Source organism: Carassius auratus, chromosome 40 (genome assembly GCF_003368295.1).
Source record: "Carassius auratus strain Wakin chromosome 40, ASM336829v1, whole genome shotgun sequence".
Classification (NCBI taxonomy): domain Eukaryota; kingdom Metazoa; phylum Chordata; class Actinopteri; order Cypriniformes; family Cyprinidae; genus Carassius; species Carassius auratus.
Genome location: NC_039282.1, coordinates 20,699,399 through 20,717,848, shown reverse-complemented (window position 1 = coordinate 20,717,848; position 18,450 = coordinate 20,699,399). Strand labels below are relative to the sequence as shown.

Genomic DNA, 18,450 nt, shown 5'->3' with positions numbered 1-18,450 from the left:
ACTACAGACATTCACTGTTTGTTGATGTTAATTCACAGTGCATTAACAAGCACATATTTAATATTATATAATAATACATTAAAATATTAAATTAGTTAAATTAACATGAACAATGATGCCTACAGCATTTACTGATTCTAGTTAATTTTCATGCATTTTTCAATTAAACGTTAACATGAGTTAATGCACTGTGAACTAACATAAACTCTAAACATATATATTTTTATAATTAATGCATGTGTAGAAGTGTATTTCTCATTATTTCTCAATAAATATATTATCCTTTAGTTCATGTTGGCTAATGCTTTAACTGATGTAAACAAATAAGAGCTTTTTGTACAGTGCATTTAAAAACTAGATAAAAAAAGGCACTTTTTAAGAAGAATATTTCAGCATTTTCATTTATATAACAATTCATAAAGGTATAAACTAAACATAAGGAATGCATGCTCTTGTGAGTATTATGCAAACTATTTGTTTGACTCGCTCATGACGGAAATAAATTGATCTTATCTACCTTTATTTGCTACTCAAATGCTATTTATACATTTCTTAACACACTGTCTTACTCATGAGTACTGAAAATAGAAACATGTGAAACTAATCTAATGTCACTGTATTTAGGAGAATCAATGGCCAATGAAAGCTTGTTAAAGGAAATAGGTTCAGCAAAAAAAGAAAATGTGCTTAAATTTACTCACTGTTTGTTTCTTCATCAGGTTTGTGGAAATGTAGCATTGCATCAGTGTCTCATCAATGGATGCTCTGCAGTGAATGGGTGCCGTCAGAATGAGAGTCCTGATAAAAACATCACAATAATCCACAGCACTCCAGTCCATCAGTGAACATCTGGAGAATACAAAAGATTAAACAAATCCAGAAGATTTTAACTAAAATATGAGTTTATAATCCAAAATAATGCTTCCTGATATGAAAAAGTGTTCTGGTCTGAATCAGGAGTGAAATCTGCACAGATCAAGCACCGTTTTAAATGGAGGAAACATTACTATGGATGTATTTAGCTGGAAACAGCAGTGTGGATTATTGTGATGTTTCTATCAGACTCTCATTCTGACGGCACCCATTCACTGCAGAGCATCCATTGATGAGACACTGATGCAATGCTACATTTCTACAAACCTGATGAAGAAACAAACTCATTCTAATCTTTGATTACCTAAGAGCGAGTAAATTTCAGTAACTTTATTTTTTATTTTTGAGTTCACTAGTCTTTAGAATCCTTAAATGTTCAGCTGATATATTCAATCTGTCATTCAACGCTAGTTGGCACCCTGTACAATGAAAAACAAGAGCTGTTTGGTATGTGTGTGTGTGTGTGTAAGAGAAGAGAGAGAGAGAGAGAGAGAGAGAGAGAGAGAGTGATAATGAGAGAGAGACAGAGATGGTGTGTGTGTGAAGTGACAGGGGGTTCCTTGTTCCTTGGCCTTAGTTTGTGTGAGAAACGCATGCTTCTGGAGCCCTGAGTGCACACACACACACACACACACACACTCACACACACACTCTCTCTCTCTCTCTCTCTGTAGGTAATCACTCCGTGTCGTCGGCTGGTTCTGTGTGCTGAAAACAGGAAAAGAGATGGAGGAATGGATCGCGGCGCTGAAGAGTGTTCAGAACAGAGAACACTTTGAGGTCAGTTTCTCATCTGTCTGGACGTTTTCACGATCTGTTAATCAATTCTGTTAACCACATTCTTTACAAGAGGTTTACGATCAGTTTGTTTTTTCATAGAAAATGAGTCAGAATTCAGATAAATTTCTTGTTTAATTGCTAGCAGTGCTACCATCTGTATTTTTTGTGCAGTTTAGTGACAGATTATACTGCGATAACCTTACTTTGAATATTATACACTAAATGTTCAGCTCTGTTCCAGTGTTATTTTGGGATTATTATTATATTATTGGCTTTTATTTTTGTTATTTTACTTGTATTATTTTTTGGTTTGTTTTTATTAATTTTGTAACATGCTTTTGTTTGTTTTGAATCATGATTATTAGGTTTAATTTATTTTAATTTCATTTTAGTTTTTTTTTCCAGTTTATTTACTTGCTTTATTTAAATTAACAAAAATAACTTAGATTAAAGTTTTTTTTATTATTATTTTTTTTTTATAAAGAAGTCTCTTCTGCTCTTCAAAGCTGCTTTTATTTGATCAGAAATACAGTAAAAATTGTGAAATATTATTACAATATAAAATAACTGTTTTCTGTGTGAATCTGTATTAAAGTGTAATTTATTTCAGTGATGCTCCGCTGTATTTTCAGCATCATTCCTCCAGTCTTCAGTGTCACATGATCTTCAGAAATCAGAATAATATGATGATTTACTGCTCAAGAAACATTTCTGATTATCGTCAATGTTGAAAACGGTTCATGTTTTTGTGGAAACTGTGATATTTTTGAATGTCTTTCCGCAGTCCACTCAGTTCAGCATGGATCATTTCTCTGGGATGCATAACTGGTACGCCTGTTCTCACGCTCGCCCCACGTACTGTAACGTCTGTCGGGAGGCTCTGTCTGGAGTCACGTCTCACGGACTGTCCTGCGAAGGTAATAAGAGCTTCTTAATTTGTAATTGTATGGTTTGAATGTGTTTAAGTGCTGCCTTGACTGAAGTGTGTGTGTGTGTGTGTATCGTACAGTGTGTAAGTTCAAGGCTCACAAGCGTTGTGCGGTCAGAGCCACTAATAACTGCAAGTGGACGACACTGGCTTCTATCGGTAAAGACATTCTGGAGGATGAGGAGGGGGTGAGTGCTGCTCATGCAACAACAAATCCGGCTCCACTCTTAGTTTGGAATTTATTTATATACTATTATAGGTTTATTCATATCTTAAATTAGATTTTATTTTTTTTGTCTAATTTTGGGAAATTTTATTATACTATTTTGTTAGTTTTTATTGATTTTTCTATCGGTTTCTATTTTCTGCTGTTTACTGATTTTTACTGGTTTATATAAATTTTTGTATTTTTCCCCAAGTAATAATTTATACTATTTTCTGCTGTTTACAAATTTTTACTTTTTATTTTTGTCATTAGCTTTTATTCATTTCCAATTAAAAATGTATGCTATTTTAAATTTTCTGCTGTTTACTGATTTTCCTAGTTTTTTATTTTTAATTATTTCCAATTACTAATTTATACTATTTTACATTTTCTGCTGTTGTTCATTGATTTTTACTAGTTAGTTTTTATTTTATTATTTATTTCCAATTAATAATTTATGCTATTTTCTATTTTCTGCTGTTTATTGATTTCTATTGATTGGTTTTTTATTTTTATTTTTTATTTTTATTTATTTCCAATTTATAATTTTAGCACTTAAACATAAATTTATGTTGGTTCCCAAGGCAATATTTCTCATTTTTATTTAAAGTTTTCCATCTAATATTTATATTTTATTTTATTTCAGCTTTGTTTTAATAATAAGTTTTAGTCAACATTTGTATCAATATTATTATTATTTTAATATTAAATTTTAATGTTTTTTTTTTTTATTTTATTTTTTTACATTTTTAGCTTTAGTTTTTGTTTATTTAGATTCCATATATATATCTTTTTATAGTTTTGGCTTCAGTTAACTTTTCTTATATTGGTTTATTTTCAATATATTTTTTATATTACATTTTATAAATATTTAACACATTTAGATTTAAGTTTTTTTTTTTTTTTTTTCAATTAACCATTTTAGCACTTACGCATATTTTATTTCAGCCAAGGCAAAATTTCTTAAGTTTTCCATCTAATATTTACGTTCTGTTTTATTTCAGCTTTAATTTTAACAACTAAAATGTTTTCACAGTTTTAGTTAAAGATAAAAACGCTGTCTTCCATAGATGCATAAATCTGGACTAAAAGATAGGCTCATTTAGCATCAGAACTGCTCACTCGTGGGGTTAATAATGAACTCATTCTAAACTCTGTAGATCTCGATGCCTCATCAGTGGCTGGAGGGGAATCTGCCCGTCAGCGCCAAATGCACCGTGTGCGACAAAACCTGTGGCAGCGTCCTGAGACTGCAGGACTGTCGCTGTTTGTGGTGCAAAGCCATGGTGAGTGCATGAAAGTGAACTTAATTTAACTTCTGTTCTTATTTTAATGGAACTCAATAATGTTCTCCAGGTGCATGCTGGGTGCAGGGACCAGCTCTCGCCGAAGTGCCCGCTGGGTCAGTGTAAAGTCTCAGTGATTCCACCCACCGCCCTCAACAGCATCGACTCAGACGGTGAGCGTCCAATCAGAACCGTCCCTCAGAAACAGCCAATCAGAACGCTTTCCCAGAGATGACCAATCAGAAAGAACCATCTGATGGAAACATCCAATTATTCATTTAAGCTCCTTTAAGTGGTAAAATGACTAAAACCTAAGATGAAAGAAAAACACATTAATGCAAAATAGAAGTCACAAACTAATAAACATGACAAAAGCACGTTTGCTCAGGTGCAGTAAAACTATTAACAGAAACAGTTTTTGATTTTAATAATGTGTCTGTCTGTCTGTCTGTCTGTGCGTGTGTGTATGTGTGTGTTTTGTCTTTGGCTCTGTGTGTGTGTGTGTGTGTGTGTTTGTCTTTGGCTCTGTGTGTGTGTGTCTGTCTCTGTGTGTCTGCGTGTGTGTGTGTGTGTGTGTGTGTATCTGTCTGTGCTTGTGTGTGTGTGTGTGTGTGTCTGTCTGTGTGTGTGTGTGTGTATGTGTGTGTTTTGTCTTTGGCTCTGTGTGTGTCTGTGTGTGTCCTTCTGTCTGTGTGTGTGTGTGTTTGTCTTTGGCTCTGTGTGTGTGTCTGTCTGTGCCTGTGTGTGTGTGTGTGTGTGTGTGTGTGTGTGTCTGTCTGTCTCTGTGTGTCTTTGTGTGTGTGTCTCTGTGTGTGTGTGTGTGTGTGTCTTTGTCTGTGTGTCTGTCTCTGTGTGTCTGCGTGTGTGTGTCTGTCTGTGCATGTGTGTGTGTGTGTGTGTGTGTGTGTCTGTCTGTCTCTCTCTGTGTGTGTGTGTGTGTGTGTGTGTGTCTGTCTGTGTGTGTATGTCTGTCTGTCTGTGTGTGTGTGTGTGCGTGCGTGTCTGTCTGTGCCTGTGTGTGTGTGTGTGTCTCTCTGTCCGTCTGTTTGTCTGTCTTTGTCTGTCTCTGTGTGTCTGTGTGTTTGTGTGTGTGTGTGTGTGTGTGTGTCTGTGTGTCTGTGTGTGTGTGTGTCTGTCTGTCTCTCTCTGTGTGTCTGTGTGTGTGTGTGTGTGTGTGTGTGTGTGTAGGCTTCTGGAAGGCGACGTGTCCTCCGAGCTGCACGAGTCCGCTGCTGGTGTTCGTGAACAGTAAAAGTGGAGATAATCAGGGCGTGAAGTTCCTGCGGCGCTTCAAGCAGCTGTTGAATCCTGCTCAAGTGTTCGATCTGATGAACGGAGGGCCACACCTGGGGTAAAACACACACCTGTCCCTGCTCACAGACACTCCTGCTTCATATGGCCTCACTGACGCCTGTACCTGTGTGTGTGTGTGTGTGTGTGTGTCTGCCGCAGCTTGCGTCTGTTTCAGAAGTTCGACACCTTTCGTATTCTGGTGTGTGGAGGAGACGGCAGCGTCGGATGGGTTTTATCAGAGATAGACGCGCTGACTTTACACAAACAGGTACTAATTCATAAATAAATCATACATAATCTCAGCTTTTACTCTTCCAACTACAGTACATTGGCTTTTCATCCTTACTTAAAGACATTCACTGCAACCCGCCAAAATAAAAGTTCATTTAAACTTAAATCATTACAGAAATATATTTTACTATTGTATTGTAGATTGTACTTCTCAAAATAATATAAATAAATTAATATAATATAAATTATTAATACTTTATTTTTTAAGGAATATCTTCTAAATTTTTTTTTTTTTTTTTAAAAACTTCTATTTTGCAGCACCTTATTTTTTTGTCAAAAATAAACTGAATTGTTTAACTATAATTTGAACAAATATTTTAATCTTCATTAATGTTTTGTGCTTTCATTTGATTATTACCATTTTTTTGATAATACATTTTTACTAACTAATAAATCCAGAAAAATGAAAACAGACAATATAGAATTTGTAAAATAAATTAATAAATGCATATTTCATAGGACTCTATTATTGTTAATATTGTAGATTATTAAATATTTTATGAATTATCAATTATTTAGAAATGTTTTTTGACGATTAAACTTTAATTTAACTACTATCCAGAAGAAGAATTAAATTAAAATTATTAAATAATAATTAATAAATAAATACTACTAATAATAATACAATTATGTTAATACATTAATAACAAAATAACACTGAATTTTTAATTTAAATTGGAAAAACATAATTTGGGTCCCTAAATATGACATAAAGTGTAGGACACAATAGAGTTTCAGACACAGTTTATTTGCTTCTACTGCCTCCTGGTGGGGGATTTATTTTGCCTGGCTGAAAGTCAGTTCTATTATATATATATATATATGTTTTACATTTATTACATTTATGCATTTAGCAAATGCTTTTATACGAAGCAACTTAAATTGCATGAATTGCATTCAATGTTTACTTTTTCTCAGTTCATGCATTCCTTGGAAATCAAACTCCATCAAAATCAAAAGTAAGGAGAGTGTTGATGACCTGTGTGTGTGTTGCTGTGTTTGCTCTGCAGTGCCAGCTCGGCGTACTTCCTCTAGGAACAGGAAATGACCTGGCGAGAGTTTTGGGCTGGGGCTCGGCGTGTGACGATGACACACAGTTACCACAGATCCTGGAGAAACTGGAGAGAGCCAGTACTAAGATGCTGGACAGGTCAGAGTGCGTCTGAAGACACTGTCACAGTCTGTTCCTGTCCTTCACAAACATTTAAACCGGTTTATTTCTCTTCTAGATGGAGTATTATGGTATACGAGACCAAGTTACCACGACATCACTCCGGCTCCACAGTAACAGAGGACTGCAGTGAGGACTCCGAGGTGTGAATGAAAGAAAGGCCTTCATTTGGACATTTTCTTTATTGTACATCAAGTGTTTATTCCTCACTGTGAATCAGATTCCTTTCAAAATCATTTTTTTTTCCTGAAATAAAAATAAATTGAAGCTATATAAATTATAAAAAAACAAAAATAAAAATCACAAAAGCATAAAACAGAAATGCAAAAATTAAATAAAAATATAACAATTCAACGCTATATAGCATATAAATATAAACTGAACGGTTGCATATTTAATCAAAATAAAACCGAATGCTTAGTGCAATTATCCAATCATAAAGGCTGTGATTTATATATTAAATATACTTTAAAACTTTAATAAAATAAGTATGTGTTTCAAAATGAAGCGCAGTACTGTGATTTAAAAAAATATTAAATGAATAAATTATAAATTTACAAATTAAGATATTATGGCAGCCATAAATATTATTGTATGATTAAATATTAAAACTTCACCGTATTAATTTAAAATACAATTATATTATTTTCTGTATTACAATAGTAATATTTGTATTTAGTAATAAAAACAATGATATTAAAAGTATTAATAATTGTTGTTAGAGTTATACTGATATATAATCACAAAATTTTGGTGCAAATTTCTGTCCTTCAAACAAGCACAGCAAATCTGGAACTGTTTTATTAATTATTATTATTTTAAATGTTGTAATTTTACAATTGTTCTTGAAAACTACTGTATTTTATTTTACAGTGAAATATTGCAATATAAATTAATAATGCAAAATATTTTGATAAGTTGTGGATTTTAATACAGTAATAATAAAAATCTAGTTTTTTATTAACACCCCCCCCCATTTTAATTTATGTCAAGGCTTCTTGTACCATAAACAGTTTTATTTTAGTATTGCATAACTTTTTTCCATTGCTTTATTTATTTACAATTAAATTATCATCATGTCAGTCAGAGAGGACATCAAAATCTTTTCTTTTTAAAGCAACTGCTGCTGTTGTGTGTTTCCTCTGCTCTGATTGGCTGATGTGTTTTCCTCTGTTCTTATTGGATGTTGTGTGTTTTCTCTGTTCTGATTGGCTGCTGTGTGTTTCCTCTGCTCTGATTGGCTGTTTTATTTCAGGTGCAGCACATTCTGACCTATGAAGACTCAGTCGCTGCTCATCTCTCCAAAATCTTGACGTCGGACCAGCACTCTGTGGTCATTTCATCCGCCAAGTACGTACTGTACACGTGATCATTTCTGTTCATGCGTGTTCTTCCTGGAGGTTTATCTGGAAGCGTGTTTTTCAGAGTCCTGTGTGAGACGGTAAAAGACTTTGTTTTGAAAGTCGGACGTGCTTACGAGAGAAACACCGAAAACTCTGAAGAGTCAGAGGCCATGGCTAAAAAGGTCAGCTGTGATTGGCTGTTTGTTTTGTGATTGGCTGTTCTGGAGTGCTCTGTGATTGGCTGTTGAATGACTCGGGATGTTTTTGTATTCAGTGTGGTGTGCTTAAAGAAAAGCTGGACTCGTTATTGAAAACTCTTAACGAGGAAGCCCAGGCTAGCAGTGTGTTGTCTGCTCCTCCACCCACCATCGCTGAGGAGCAGGTGGATGGGGAGGGTGTGTTTCTGGCTCCGCCCACTGCCCCGCCCACACTCACGGCCCCTTGCTTGCCTCGGCCGCCCGCCGCTATCTTCAAACCCCGAGAACAGCTGATGCTTCGCGCCAACAGCCTGAAGAAAGCCATCAGACAAATCATAGAGCACACCGAGAAAGGTGTGTGTGTGTGAGTGCGTGTGTGTGTGTGTGTGTGTGTGTGTGTGTGTGAGTGAGTGAGAGAGTGTCTTGTGTAAAAGTGTGTGTGTGTATATTTGCGCGCGTGTGTGTATTTGTGTGTGAGAGAGTTTTGTTTGAGGGTGTGCGTTGTGTGAGATTGTGTTTGTGTGTGTGTGTGTGAGTGTCTTGTGTGAATGTGTGTGTGTGTGTGTGTGTGTGTGTGAGTGTCTTGTGTGAATGTGTGTGTATGTATCTTAGAGTGTCTTGTGGAAAAGTGTGTGTGTATGTGTGAGTGAGTGTTGTTAGAGTGTGTGTGCTTGTGTGTGGGTGTGTGTGTGTGTGTGTTTTGTCTGAGTGTGTATGTGTGAGTGAGTGTTGTTAAAGTATGTGTGTGTGTGTGTGTGTTTTGTCTGAGTGTGTATGTGTGAGTGAGTGTTGTTAGAGTGTGTGTTTGTGTGTGTGTGTGTGTTTTGTTAGAGTGTGTGTGTGTGTGTGTGTGTGTGCTTGTGTGTGTGTGTGTGTGTGTGTTTTGTCTGAGTGTGTATGTGTGAGTGAGTGTTGTTAGAGTGAGTGTTGTTAGAGTGTGTGTGTGTGTGTGTGTGTGTGTGTGTGTGTGTGTGTTTTGTCTGAGTGTGTGTGTGTGAGTGAGTGTTGTTAGAGTGTGTGTGCTTGTGTGTGTGTGTGTGTGTGTGTTTTGTCTGAGTGTGTATGTGTGAGTGAGTGTTGTTAGAGTGTGTGTTTGTGTGTGTGTGTGTGTGTGTGAGTGAGTGTTGTTAGAGTGTGTGTGTGTGTATATAGGTGTGTGTGTGTGTTTTGTTTGAGGGTGTGTGTTGTGAGAGATAGTGTGTGTATGTGTGAGTGAGTGTTGTTAAAGTGTGTCGTTGTGTGTTGGTGTGAGTAAGTGTTGTTAGAGAGTGTGTGTGTGTATATAGGTGTGTGTGTGTGCTTGTTTGTGTTCAGTTTTTTTAACAATGACTGGAGTAACAAACACAAAGCTCGTTCAAATTTTGGGATGAACGGATCACCAAAAAATTGCATCAACTAAACAGCACAAACTAAAAGATCGATCTTGGATTTTTTTCAAAACCATGTGATCTGGTGTTGCAGCGGTGGATGAACAGAACGCTCAAACGGAGGAGGGTTTGCGTTCTCTGCCGGCGGAGGAAGAAGAGGAGGATGATGGTTCAGAAGCGTTGTCATACAGCAGCATCAGAGCGCGAGCCAGCAGACGAGGTGAGGTCACTCGTTATCACCTCTCATTAGTGACACACAGCAGCACTCGTTTGCTCATTCTGTCTCTCCGTCTTCAGCGTCTAAGACTCCATGTGAGAAGCTCATCAGTAGAGGAGGCCTGTCCATAGGCAGCTCCGCCTCACTTCCTGTTCAGACAGGAAGCAGAGAGAACATGCCCATGCTGAACACTAAGATCCTCTACCAAAGTAAGAGTCTTGAGCGGAAGCGGTGGAGGTTTTGCTGTCGTTCAGAGGCTCATGACGTGTGTGTGTGTGTGTGTGTGTGTGTGTGCGCAGGTCTCAGAGCAGGTGTGTCGGGCTCTTTTGAGCGGCTCGGTGATCACCAGGCTGCTGGTCAACGCTGATCCGTTCAGCTGTGATCCGGAGAACCTGTGAGTCGCGCTTCTGTCTGTCTGTCTGTCTGTCGACCGGTCGTATTTAGAGCAAAGGCTGATGGGAAGGTGCTTCTCTGTGTGTTTCAGGGATCTGTTCACGGAGAAATGTGTGATGAATAATTATTTCGGGATCGGTCTGGATGCTAAGATCTCTCTGGACTTCAACAACAAACGTGACGAGCATCCGGAGAAATGCAGGTGCATAGACATCAAATATATATAGTCTCAAAAACACAGTAAAAACAGGAAAACTGTGGAAGGTTATTATGATGTAAAATAACTGTGTGAATCTGTGTTAAAGTGTAATGTATTTCTGTGATGCTCCGCTGTATTTTCAGCATCATTCCTCCAGTCTCCAGTGTCACATGATCTTCAGAAATCAGAATAATATGATGATTTACTGCTCAAGAAACATTTCTGAGAGAGTGTGTGTGTGTGTGTGTGTGTGTGTTTTAGGAGTCGCACTAAAAACATGATGTGGTATGGAGTCCTGGGAACCAAAGAACTTCTGCACAGAACCTACAAGAACCTGGAGCAGAGAGTTCTGCTGGAGGTGTGTGTGTGTGTCTGAGAGAGAGTGTGTGTGTGTCTGTGTGTGTGTCTGAGACAGAGAGAGCGAGAGTGTGTGTGTGTCTGAGAGAGAGAGAGAGAGAGAGAGAAGAGAGTGTGTGTGTGTGTGTCAGAGAGAGAGTGTGTGTGTGTGTGTCTGAGAGAGAGTGTGTGTGTGTCTGTGTGTGTGTCTGAGACAGAGAGAGCGAGAGTGTGTGTGTGTCTGAGAGAGAGAGAGAGAGAGAGAGAAGAGAGTGTGTGTGTGTGTGTCAGAGAGAGAGTGTGTGTGTGTGTGTGTGTGTGTGTGTGTCTGAGAGAGCCAGCAAGTGAGTGTGTGTGTGTGTGTATGTGTGCCTGAGAGAGTGTGTGTGTGTGTCTGAGAGAGAGTGTGTGTGTCTGTGTGTGTGTCTGAGAGAGAGAGAGAGAGAGTGTGTGTGTGTGTCTGAGAGAGAGTGTGTGTGTCTGAGAGAGTGTGTGTGTGTGTGTCTGAGAGAGGGAGTGTGTGTGTGTGTGTGTGTGTCTGAGAGAGAGTGTGTGTGTGTGTGTGAGAGAGAGAGAGTTTGTGTGTGTGTGTGTATCTGAGAGAGCGAGTGAGTGTGTGTGTGTGTGTGTGTGTGTCTGAGAGAGCGAGTGAGTGTGTGTGTGTGTCTGAGAGAGCGAGTGAGAGTGTGTGTGTGTGTGTGTGTGTGTGTCTGAGAGAGCGAGCGTGTGTGTGTGTGTGTCTGACAGAGCGAGTGTGTGTGTGTGTGTCTGAGAGAGCGAGCGAGTGTGTGTGTGTGTGTGTGTGTCTGAGAGAGAGAGAGAGTGTGTATGTGTGTAAATGTTATAAGGTTAATCCTAACCCGAGTGTGTGTGTGTGTGTAGTGTGACGGGAGGCCGATCTCTCTCCCCAGTCTTCAGGGAATCGCCGTGCTGAATATTCCCCAGTTACGCAGGAGGAACCAACTTCTGGGGCGGAACTAAAGAGGACGATGTACGTTTGTGCACTGACTTCCTGTGGATTTGTGTCTGTGTGTGTGTTTGTAATGAAGCGTGTGCTCGTTTACAGACGTTCATGGGCGCCGTCGTTTGACGATAAGATCCTGGAGGTGGTGGCTGTGTTCGGCAGCATGCAGATGGCTGTGTCTAGAGTGATTAATCTACAGCATCACCGTATCGCACAGGTACACACACACACACACACACAGTAAAGACACATGGTCACATGTACTGAGTTACTACTAAGACCAGCTTAAGTAGGTAGACATGATTTAAACAAAGTGTGTGTGTGTGTGTGTGTGTTCAGTGTCGGACAGTGAAGATCACTATTCTGGGAGATGAAGGCGTCCCTGTGCAGGTGGACGGGGAAGCCTGGATCCAACCGCCCGGATACATCCGGATCCTCCACAAGAACCGCACACAAACCCTCACCAGAGACCGGGTCAGTGCTGACGCACGGCATTATGGGAAGAAGCTCTCGGAGAAGTGAAACGCTGCTCACATACGGCTGTTTTCCCCCAGGCGTTCGAGAACACTCTGAAGTCGTGGGAGGACAAACAGAGAGGCGAGATTCCACGGCTGGTTTCCCAGCATGCATTGCAGCCAGAGATCGTTTCTGAAGAGGAAGCCACTCAGATCAGTCTGTTCGGACAGGCAGCCGGTGCACTCATACACAGGTACACAGATTATTTAACCGAAATGTACTTCATAGATTGATCAGAAGTGAGTGTAAAGATCTGTACTTTTGATCAACTAAATGCATGCAACAAATCCAGACATGCATGTGTGTGTGTGTGTGTGTGTTTAGTATCAGGGAAGCAGCACAGTCTCATCACACGATCGAGCAGGAATTGGCTCATGCAGTCAACGCTAGCTCTAAAGCCATGGATCTGGTGTACGCTAACTCCAAAAGCAGCGGGGTGAGGGTTTATGACATCAGAACTGCTGAACTGCTCTGGTGTGGTTCCTCGTGACATCTTTGACGTGTGTGTGTGTGTGTGTGTGTAGGGTCTGACCTGTAACGTGGTGATGGAGATGGTCAGTAATGTCAAAGCTCTGCACAGTGAGACGCAGCTACTGCTCGCGGGAAAGATGAGTCTGGTGAGTCCATCTCATACAGTAAGAGAGAAACATGATTTGGAGAAAAACTGGCTGTTGGAATCAACCTCCTGCCAGCTGCCCTTTTTTATAGATGTTAATTACTTGCACGTGCATGAACAGGAAGTAGCAAAAACTTTGAAATAAAGCTGAAATAAATTAAATATAAATATTTAAGGTGAAGTACTAAAAAAAAAACACTATCTAAATCTGAAATAAAAATAAATACTAATATAAAAAAACTAATCAAAACGCATAAGAAATGAAATAAAAAAAAACCTGAAAATATATTAAAATTATGTTGCTTTTCATCGTCCAGTTAATAATAATAATTTTTTAATAATAAATTATTTAATAAAAAAAAACCCAAAATTAATTTGATTTAACTAAATACTTTTATTTAAAAAAGAAAATAATACATAATTAAATAACACAACTAACCTAGGCTATTATTAACTAAAACTATAAAAATATTTATAAATAATATTCATCACTTGAAATTAAAGAAATAATAATTGAAATAAAAGAAAATATATTAAACTGATTTCAGCTAGTTATAAACGTTTGAGTACCAAAATATCTAAAACTACCACTAAAAAACTATGTAGATATATTTTTTTACATATAAAAATGACAAAACCTACAACAAAATTACTAAAACTTAAACTAAATTTAAAGTGAAATCAGACAATATTAGAAAAAAAAAATCTAAATATTAATGAAAACTATAACTTGCATGTGCATGAATATGAATATATGAACTATAATTTGCAAATAGCTGAACCTTGTCATCATTTAAAAAAATAAAGCTGAAATAAATTAAATATAAATATTAGAGGAAAAAATATAACTGACATAAACCATGTTTAAGGTGAAGTACTAAAATAATCTAAATCTGAAATAAAAATAAATACTAATATAAAAAAACAATCAAATGCATAAATTAACTTAAATTAAAATGAAATATAAAAATATTTTAAATAATGTTGCTTTTATCTTCCATAATTATAATAAAAAAAAAGAAATTATAAATAGTTTGATAAAAATAAAAATTATTAATCTGATTTAACTAAATACATTTAAGAAAATTAATTAATACATAATTAAATAACACAACTAACCCGAGGTTATTAACTAAAACCATTAAAAAAATATTTTCATTACATGCTTGAAATGAAAGAAACAGTAACTGAATCAAATCTAATATATTGCTTATATAATATACAAGTATATTAATTATATTTTAAACTGATTTCAGCTAGTTATAAATGTTAAAGTACCAAAAGTACCAAAAAAAATAATTACATATAAAAATGACTTAAACTTTAACTAAATTTAAAGTGAAACCAGAAATATATATATATATTGAAAAAAAAATCTAAATATTAACAAAAACTATAATAGTAGATAAATAGTATTCAAATAACACCGCATCTAACAATACGATTATACAAAATGATATAAAAATCAGTTATCATCAAAGACAAATCTGATTGGTCCACTCTAAAGTGTCATGTGACTATGGATGCTAAAGCACATGTGAGTGATGAGTGTTTCCTGATGGTGTGTGTGCAGCAGCTGGATGCTCCTCAGAGAGATCATCTGAGCGCTGCGTTGAGTTCAGTCGCTCTGCAGTTACGCAGACTCACAGACATCAGCTGGATCAGTCAGCTCATCGAGCCGGCCGACGACGAGGTGCGTGGCGTCCAGCTGGTTTGGGGTGTTTTGGTGAGTGTGTTCCGGTCTGAAGTGTGTTTGTGTGCAGGGTCAGCTGTCCGATTTCTCCAAGCGCACTCGCAGCGCTAAATTCCGCCTCGTGCCCAAATTCAAGAAAGACAAAAACAACAAAAACAAGGAGACGTGCGCCGCCCTCAACATGCCAGGTACGACCCGAGCTTTGACCTTTGACCTCTGACCTCGTGCATGAGTGTAACCCAGGTGTGTGTTGTGTGAGCAGTGAATACGTGGGGTGTGGAGGAAGTGGGCGTCTGGCTGGAGATGCTCTGTCTGTCCGAGTATAAGGAGATCTTCATCAGACATGATATCAGAGGACCAGAGCTGCTTCAGCTGGAGAGGAGAGACCTGAAGGTAAGAGCGCTCCACCTTCGGCAAATACACACACATTCAGATCTGCTGTCGGGATACAGGAGTTCTCCGAGGGCTGCAAGGGGTTAAAAACATTACAATAATAAATAAAGAAATGTTGCATACATAAACCATAAATAAATTTGGTTTAAAAATAAAAGTAAATAAATAACTGATTTAAATAATAAATAAATAAATATATTTTTTTAATTAATAAGAATTAAATTTGAATTAAAAAGTATTCAGTTGATTTGATATATTGTAGGAAAAAAGCTACTTTGCATAAATTTTTGTCGGGGAAAGCGTAATAAAAATAAACTTTAATTTAAATTTATTTAAATTACAAAATTTATTTATTCATGTTTTAGTTTTATATATATATATATATATATATATAAAACTAAAACATGAATAAATATATTTGAGTAAAATAAAAATAAATGATTGATTAAAATACATTTTATTAAAAAAAATTATTATAAAATATTAATTTAATATAAATAAATAAATTGATTAAAACAAATTAATACAATTAGATTTAAATAAGTCACATTGAAATAGGGTTATTATAGTTAACTAAAACTGGAGAAGAAAAGAAAGTTAATTACTTAAAAATAAAATAGAAATGAACTGAAAGTACAAAAAAAAGTGTTTGGTTTAAATTGAAGTAGGAAAATAACAAACTAAATAAACTAAAACTTAAAAACTAATAAAAAAGACAAAAACGCACAATAAAATTCTTAAACCTTTAACTAAAATGAAAGTGAAAACAGAATTTCAAAAAATAAAATCTCGTTTAAAATATGATCAAAAACTGTGTAGTAAATGAATAACACTGCATTAAACAATATTTTGAAACATAATAGATACTAAATATGTTTTTAATTGCTGTTTTACACATTTATAATAGTCATTTTTTACAGTATCCCTTGCCTGATCATGATCATATTTGATCTGTTTACAATGTTGTGTACAGAGAAAATTGTGTACCGTTTGAGTTAAGAAATACAGACTTAAAGCATCGTGTGTGTGTGTGTGTGTCAGGATCTGGGAGTGACTAAAGTCGGTCACATGAAGCGGATCCTGCAGGGAATCAGGGATTTGAGTCGAAACAGCACAACCAGTGAAGCCTAGACGCTCCGCAGCCAATCAGATGCCTCGTTCGGACGTGACAGCTTCACTCAGCCAATCAGACGCTCCGTAACGACTGGAAGCAGCCATACTCCGCCACTCGACCAATCACAGTGCCTTCTGTCCTCCACCTGTGTGACATCATCGCTTTAGGGGAAATATTTTACTTGATAGAAGGGGGAGATTTATCATATAATGGAGAATGATTCACAGATTTAGCATTTAGCCAACATTTCACTTCCTTAAAGTAACAAATGTTTGTCAAATCATCAAAACTGAATAACTTCCTCCACCTGTCAAACAGCTTTTCCTTTCCGCTTTTAAAATGAAAGATGTGGTGAATGTTGTTTCATACAACCGTGGGTCAGAAACCTTTAACTTGATGCATTTGGCTGATGCTTTTATCCAAAGTGCATTGCATAAAATAAAACAAAAACGTAAAATAGTAAATTATTCAAATAAATAAAAGTGTGTGATGCCTTAAAATGCTGTCTAAGTAGGAAGCTCACTAGGTTTGGGATGGAGAAAGTTTCATGAGACCTTTAACATGTTGTTGTGACAATCAGCTGTATCGACCAATCAGACGCTCCGCTTTGCCCCGCTCTTCTTCCTGGATGCCTTATCCTTCCACCAGCCTTCTGATGAATCACATATCAGTCTGAAACACACATCTGACAGAGATATGTATTTGTTGTAAAAGAGCATCGACAGCAGAGTATTTCAGTCTTAACCAGGCGTGACGTGACACAAGCCATCTCTTTTATGCAAATCTGATTCCAAAGTAGCCCCGCCCACAGTGAAATCTCATTGGTGGAAAATCTCCAGTTCTCATGAATATACATCAGTGGTTTTTAACTAGACATTAAAATAAGCCAAAACAACTAAAAAACAATACTTTTCCAATTTTATTTCACATACTAAACAAGTATTTAACGAACAAATCTTGTAAACCCTGGAAAAGTCATCAAACTGTATGAGCATTTATATTAAAGCACATTAAACCAAGCTCTAAAACTGTAACTAGGTTTTATTTTCATGCATTTAATCCAAAGTGACTTGCATTGAATTTCAAGGATAAACTGACAAACAAATAAATATCAAAAATAAAGAGGTGAAATAATTATTTTTAGTAAATTATAATAAATCATAAAATACCAAGCTCTAAAATATTTTAAATTGTAATAATAATACTTATGCAGTAAATCACACTCATGCACAGTGGAGTCACAAAGGTTGAGAACCACTGCTGTGTATTAGAATTATTATGGACTTTTTTAACATGTTAACAGATAGAAATGTTTTTTATTGTGTTTCTAAATGCTTTTTTATAAACTCTTCTGGGATTGAACACCGACTGTGTCCGAGACAAACACTGACTTTACCCTTTAACTGCTTTACACACTTCATGTGTGTTTGAGTCTACACGGTGTGTGTGTGTGTGTGTGTGTGTGTGTGTGTGTGTGTGTGTGTGTGTGTCTCTCCTTCACACCTGGTCTTAATCAGACTCGCATCATGTCATTTTGGACTCCAGGGGCGTCCAATCTCTCTGACTGTTAAATATTTATTTTATTGTTAAGTTATAACTTACATCCATGTGACACGGTCCATCTCTGATTTTCGTTTTAGTATATTTTAACTTTTTTTGTAAATAGGCCTTCACTAAGATTGTAAATAACTTGTTACTGTACAGTGAAAGCGTCTGTATTAAAACAAGCTCTGTGTAACTCTGAACTGCTGTCTTTTGTGTCACATATTAGTTATTTTTTACTAAACAGAAGCAGAGTAATAAATTACATTACATTGTGTCATTGTGCTGTACAAATATTTTTACTTTTATTGTTACAAAGTGTATATGATGGTATATTAACTATAATTTCGCAGTAATTTTACATTGTGCAGTGTCATTTTACTGTATGTATATATTTTTTCTATATTTTAAATAACTTTTATAACGGTCATTTAAAAGCAATTTAATAAATAAATTACATAGTATCTTATTTTTTTAATAGAATAGTAATTTTTAACAAATTATAATCGTTTTAGTAGCAATGTATTAATAGTATATTATATTGAATAGTGTCATACCATACATATATTTACATTTTATTACAATACATTTTAGAAGAGCAATTTAAGTTAAGCAGGTTTGGAGGATATTTTATTTAAAAACATTTTTTTTACATAAATATTTACATAAAATTGGAACAGTATGTAAAAATTATTATTTTTTTCCATTTAGAAAAATTAATGGAGAATGTGCA

At 36.2% G+C, this 18,450-nt stretch overlaps 1 pseudogene; it reads left to right on the top strand.

The window, feature by feature from the left end:
* Positions 1 to 1,573: 1,573 nt before the first annotated feature.
* On the top strand, positions 1,574 to 17,913 carry LOC113058867 (diacylglycerol kinase delta-like; annotated as a pseudogene).
* The last annotated feature ends 537 nt before the right edge of the window (positions 17,914 to 18,450 follow it).